This window comes from Periplaneta americana, chromosome 4, assembly GCF_040183065.1.
Source record: "Periplaneta americana isolate PAMFEO1 chromosome 4, P.americana_PAMFEO1_priV1, whole genome shotgun sequence".
Lineage (NCBI taxonomy): Eukaryota > Metazoa > Arthropoda > Insecta > Blattodea > Blattidae > Periplaneta > Periplaneta americana.
This window is the reverse complement of record NC_091120.1, coordinates 150,084,702-150,091,677: the sequence shown is the minus strand read 5'-3', so window position 1 is coordinate 150,091,677 and position 6,976 is coordinate 150,084,702. Positions and strand designations below refer to the sequence as shown.

Sequence of the window (6,976 nt, the reverse complement as noted above, 5' to 3'; positions counted from 1 at the left end):
CTGTAAAAATAAAACAACATAGATAAATCAAAAGATAAATTATTCGCTATATGTTGAAGTGAAAATTTGAATTGTTTTAATGAATTAACATCTGCATAGTTTGTTTAGATCTTCAAATGAATTTCATCTGTCAGTAACATAGGGTATGTTAAACGTGAATATCTTCTAAATCAGGAGGAAACAATGGTGGTCTATAAAGAAGTGGTGTTGCTTGAACATTCTCCGTTACCAGAGAAGTATACAGACTCACAACGCAGTTTCAACCTATAAAACGTGGCGAGATTTTGTGTTATCACCAACAATGGAAAAAAAATCCAAGTCACATCTTTTCTGAATTAAAAACTGCTTTTCAACATTTAAATGGAAACATGCATTTAATGATCCTTGGGTACGTCTTCACTATTGTCGACTAATTTCTTGTCAGTTACGTAAGGCAAATTCGGCTAAATTCGCAGTACGTCTAATTTCGCAGTATCTCATATATTAATTAATAGTGGAGTTGTCCGTGTTCGTTTGAGCTTACATAAGATACGGACAAATGCCAGGACCTGTAGGTGATGTTTCATGCAGGAAGATCCTATTGCAACTCATTCTGCCGAAAGTTACACAACTATCTGCTTTAGTAGGTGTGTGTTTGCTGAGATAGAGTGAGTAAATTTGCAGTGTTGTGTTTCTGACAGTATATCGTCGAAATATTCAGAACTGTAATTATCACACTATGATTAATGAATTCTCCACATTCTTATGATTAATTTGAACCCTTGCTTGTTGTTTTATCTAATATAGTTTGTTCGTAATATGCTTTTGCCGGTACTCAATTTCTTAACTAGTTTCCGCTAGTTGCCGGCAGAGCAGTTCGAGTGGCACGCAGATTCGAACTTCCTTTAAGAAGCGCTATGGGCTAAGTATGCGCCAGGCAGAAAATCTGTCTACCGTAAAGCAACAGCCTCAACTAGCTCGAATTTGAACGATTTTTATGATGTGCTAGGAAGTGTGTGAGAAAGCAGAACTGAGTACCAAGCCTAGTATCATTCGGGATTTAGATGAAACAGGGTTTTCATTGGTTACCAAACCTAACAAAATTGTTTCCCTGAAAGGAGCATAATCTGTCCACCTTCAAACAATGGCAGAGGAAGGGCAAACAACAATTGTCTTGCCAGCGGAAGCGGATTCGGATTAGGCCTAAATAGTTGTCATAATGTTTTTCTCTATCTTTAGCACAATGTTTAATGCAGATATGTGTTAGATAAATTTATTTATTTGCAATTAATGTGCAAGCTTTTCCTCTTATTAATGTTAATAATGAAGCATAGTTCTTCTATATATATTCCCTAGTTTGTTAATGTGTGTTCAGTTCATGTGTGTAAACATATACTGATGTTTAGATTACATTAAAACATGTTTTGAGCTAAAAAAGAGTATTCTTGAATATTACACATATTATACAAATCTGGCTTTCAGGTAGTAGCTCCCTGTAAAGCAAGTTTGAATAATTTCAAGGAAAAATTGTTCCGGGGCCGGGTATCCTGGGGTAGCTCAGTCGGAAGAGCGTTCGCGCGCTAAGCGAAGGGTTCCGGGATCCATACCCGGCCCCGGAACAATTTTTCCTTGAAATTATTCATTACACATATTACTGCGAAATTACCCGAGCAGTACTGCGAAGTTACACGAGTTCCTGAAACGCACACATGATCTCATGTGTTAGATGGAGCTATTTTCCCTCTTGAGATATACTTAAAAAATAAAAATGTTATACCAACCAATACAATTATGTCTAGTGATTAACTGCTGCATGAAGGAAATTTTTTTCAAGCATTTTTGGATATAACTATAGAGAAAAACCTTAATACTTGCTTAATTAGCCGAGTTTGCCTTATACTAGAGCAGTGTTTCCTGTCATCTAATAATAGTTAGAAATAAATTGAGTGGTAGCTGGAAGAAGGGCGTAATTCAAATTACGGCGTTTTTTATTCGTCAAATGGCGTCAAATATGCGTTCTTTGGAGGCGTTTCTACCAACCACCACAATGTTATGCCTCTACTCCCAATAGATTGCAATAGAGAGGTATTATTGAATTGCGTCCGTCTTTCATCTCACTATTGTGGTTCGAGGAGCGGCGAAGGTAAGTGCAAGGGTGTTCGCGTTGTCTGACGAATGTTCTAATGTATCCTATCTTTCGCCTAATGGAAGTGAATATAACCTTTCTGATGTTGAAAGTATCAGTGAAAATGAATTAGGCTACATACGGAAAGGTAGAAAACGGGAACGATTTAACAAACTATGAAAGAATAATCTAGCAAGCGACAATGAAATTACGGCAAAGCTTACACAAGTAGGTCAGGAAAAATGGTGAAAGAAATACAGTATTACTATTTATTTTTGTCAATGGAAAATGAATATGAGGTACTAATAATATAGACGTATGCAGTGCTATAAAATGTTAGATCCAGGCTAGCAGTCAGTCATTTAGGAACGACCGTATTTCTGACAGGTTAACAGCAAAACATTTAAGCCAGTTACTGCCAGAAGAAATATGAGATGTCTACAGAGGAACAAGGCATTTCTCATTGAGGATTTTTGGAAACGAATCAAAAAACAACAGGATACGTTTCTTATGGGAAATTTGGAGAGGCGGACCATTAAGCAACGTCAAGCAACTGTAAAACTACAGCACCGAAAATGTTCTTGGTTATAAAGTATCATGACAGAAAAATTTTTATGCAAGTCCTTTATTGTCATTGTTTAAAATGTCTAAGAAACGAATAATAACTGTATATAGTAAAATATAGTGGAACTAGGTGATACTGTAATGAGAGATATGAGAGGCAAACACTCCAATACGCCTCACAAGATTCTAGATGTTGTTTATGTTAGGTTATTACGCCACTTAAAGTAGTATAGTGTTTGTAAGCCTATATTCTAGGTACTTTCAGTTAAAATGATAACATGAAATAAGTGGAATTAATTATATTTAATGTTGTGATAACAATTTAGTAAAAGAACATAATATATCTATATTTTTTTTGTAGAAGATACATTGTAATTATCTTCATTATTGTAGTATACACCTATATTTAGTCTTTCCTATAGAATTATTAGAAATATAGAAAAGTTAACAGTAAAGCAATATTTTCAACCCTCTTCTATGGAAGAAGGGTGTAATTAAAAATGAATTCTTCAATCTCGTACAATATTTAAACATTAACCATGGAACTCATTGTAATCACAAGAGAACGTATTACCCTACAATATATATGAATAGTGTCATATTCCAGCAAGAGATGTAGGGTACAGATAGTTTTTGTTGATTATCTCAAAACTATGTTTTCTGAGTTACGCCCTTCTTCCATCTAACCCCTCAATTGTTGCACTTTGATAAAAATACTAACACGCCCTCCTTCGCTAGGAAAATAAAACTATGCATCGTCTAGGAAAATAGCCCTGTATCTGATAGAGAACGTTGTCGTCGTTTTTATGTCAGTAAAATTAGACCGAATGGCCTGTTCCACTGTCGTACCATCTTTTCTTAGGCCTTCCGAATAATTTCTTCGCATATGCCTGGTAAGTTACAATTTTAGGTAATTTTTTTTTATTTTTCAGTTTAATATTAACTTATTTGTTATGTAATTTTGAAGATATTCTCACGTGGGAGTAACTTTCTAATCCTATAACATCTCTGCAATTTCTTTTCCATGCCATAAACATATATCTACATAGAGGACTTCAGATAAAATATTCCTCTCATTTAAAACTCACGTTAATTTGCGACAATGAATAACTTCTGTAGTTATAACTGTCATAAATAAAATACCACTACTACTACTACTACTACTACTACTACTACTACTACTACTACTACTACTACTACTACTACTACTACTGCTACTACTACTATTACTACCACCATTGCGTGAGTGAATTGTCTTCTCACCGGAAAGCGGTAAAATTGTTATCGGCAAACGACAGGGTAGGCATATACTGCGTCGACACTAGTTGTACTCTTGTTGTACAGTTGTGTTTTCATGATTATAGTTTAGTTTAATATGAAACTCAGATATGTTATTGCACAGTGAGTATTTATTTTTGATAGTTAAGTTAGGCCTATATTTTTTATCAGTAAAGTCGAGACCGTCTCCAATACTCAGATTTTAATACAGAAAAAAGATGGCCACCGTAGCGGTCCAACCATTTCCATTTATATAGACGGTTCCGCCATACCTTTATGTCAGAATAGTTAAATTCTTCGTATTTATTAAGTTGAATTACTAAATTTTGTCTTAAATAAACGTCCAGCAATGTTAGGTTAAATTTCAAAAGCGAGACAACAAGATAAGTACGGTACGAGTAGAAACACATTGCTAAAAAGGTTATGAACTTGACAGTGCAAACCCAGCCTGAAAATAGTTTTCAGTAAGTTGAAAATTATACCCTGAACTCCGTGTACAGTACTCCAACCACGAGAAAGTCTCTGCGGAATGAGACGAAGCGGGGTAATGCTGTGAATGAATGTTGATGTCATAAGATGTCATAAGGTCACACACGTGGTTACTAGTATCTCTATTGGCTAGCTCTCACAGCACAAACAATAACATTGATACACACATATTTATACTATCCTAGTTACAAAATTAGATGACTGTTAATCTCCTGGTGTTTTAATCCCTCCATACACGAAATAACATATGCAGGAGAGCGCATGTTTTTTAAACTGACGTTATAACTATAATATTATCTATCTACTTCGCTCCAATAGATGACGCAATAGTAAGCACATTCCTTTCACGGTTGATCTCCTGGTTGGAGAACAGTACGTTACTACAGTAAATGCAAACGTTCACTAAGTTGTTCGGAATACAAAAGGATGACACATACTCAAAATCAATAACACAATTAAACAAGGTCAGCAATATTAGGCCTACAAGGTCTACTAATAGGCCTACAACTACTGCTGCTACTACTACTACTACTACTACTACTACTACTACTACTACTACTACTGCTACTACTACTACTACTACTACTACTACTAATAATAAATCAGCTTATATTTTATATTTTTAATAGATGGATGTTGACAAACTACGGTCCTTAGCCTAATTTGTCTTGAATTTCAATTCTTTATGTTTTGTCACTTTTAGACTTAAGTCTAACTCTTCATGACTTCTTTTCACTTTTCTCGATAATTGGTTTGAAATGATTTTCCCTTGTTCAACACCTATGTATACTTATTAATGATGGAATTTCTTCTACACTGTCATCTTCCATATTTAAGACAATAACATAGTCACCTTAAATAACAGTCATAAATGAAACCACACTTCTTTCCTGAACATCACTTTGAAACTGAACAAAAGTGTTAATAATATCCCTTTCACACCATTCCCTGAAAAATTCTTCTTCTCTCTCCATCTGTTCCCCTTTCCGTTGATGTGGATTCTTTCTGGCGCTAGAATGACTGACAGTGCAGTATGAAAGTTGGTAATAACTAATGTAGGTTGCCACCCTACCCCATTATCTATTGGCTTAATTTCCTCATAAGTGGTGCCTTGTTGGTATCATTTGTTAAGTTCAAACCTGTCTCCGGACAGTTGACTGAACAACAACAAACTGTAATTTCCATAACTTGGAAATTGTCACGATTACGCACCTAAACATTTTGTCGCGTAGTAAAGTTGTATTTTTCGGGAATTTAAACACTGAAATATGAGTCACAGATCCACTATTATAGTTATTGCAACCCGGTACACAACACGAACGGCCCATTTTACGACGTAATTAATACAAGAAAGCATCACCACAAAACCACGTGGTAATCATGCTTGGACCGCTAACCACCGCTAGCCAGTATCGTTACCTACATTAAAGTCTTAGTATTGGAGACGGTCTTGGTAGAGTCGTGCATTTGGTTATTTTGAATACACGTTAGGTGTACGTCGATCATGCTAGCTTCGCTTAGTACGGAGAGCAAGTTGCAAGTCAACAGTTAACCCAGTAGTGAAGTAGTCTCGAGCTAGAATCGGTACTATGTGTTTATGTAATATTCGTGTATCTCGGTATGTGAGCGAGTGAACAATAGAAATAATACTCATGTGCAATATACCACTTAAATTTAATAAAAATAATAACAAAGCTTTTATTTAAAAGAAGCTTATATGCAATAAAAGTTCATTTTACCACGGATAGATAAAACTAAAATCAGCTTATTTTTAGGAGCTATCTCCTTTATTTTCAGGAGTCACCACACTTTTCTCTTATGTGCTATGAGAAAACCATTCGAACTAAGATAAAGTTGCAATTATTGAAAAATATTAAACAATATTAAATATATTATCGTTGTTCCTGCAATAACTCCTATGTGCAAAGTGTAAAATTTTTCAGAAGGAAGAAAAAACACGTTTATTCATCCTATGGCAGCCGTACATAGGAGACTGCGAATTCTTACATTTTCGAAACAAAGAAATATAATTACATAGAGGAGATTTTATTATTTGCTGTATCACTATTTAAGTTATTTAATAGAGCAAAAATCTGCAAATCGATAAATATGTCACATAGGAGTTATTGTAGGAACAACGACGATATGCAGTGCAAACAAACACTCTCAGAGACGCTTGTGCTCTCCACTGAATCTATGTAACTAAGCTGCGGATTTATGCCTATTTTAATCCTTAACCTGAAGACACAGGCTTTTAGGTTACATATCCATTTTAAGGCATTGTGAGTATTATATGTGAATTCTATAGTGTCTATAATTGCCTATTTAACTAGTAAATGCCTATTTGCTTATAAATGCCTAACATTTTCCTAAATATCAGTGTTATTATCTTAAATTTATTGTCAATTCTATTTATATTTTTATCTGTAATTTGTTTATCAAATATGTGTAGGTTGATTACAGTCAAATTACTTATCAATGGTACACACGTTGAATCATTATGATATTACATGAAATGGTATATAAAAATAAAACCATGGC

At 34.7% G+C, this 6,976-nt stretch overlaps 1 protein-coding gene across 13 annotated transcripts in view; it reads right to left on the bottom strand.

Annotated features, from left to right (window-relative positions):
- The window catches only part of LOC138698320 (uncharacterized), a 74,883-nt gene that overhangs the window by 5,213 nt on the left and 62,694 nt on the right, over window positions 1–6,976 (bottom strand). The window lies entirely within an intron of this gene.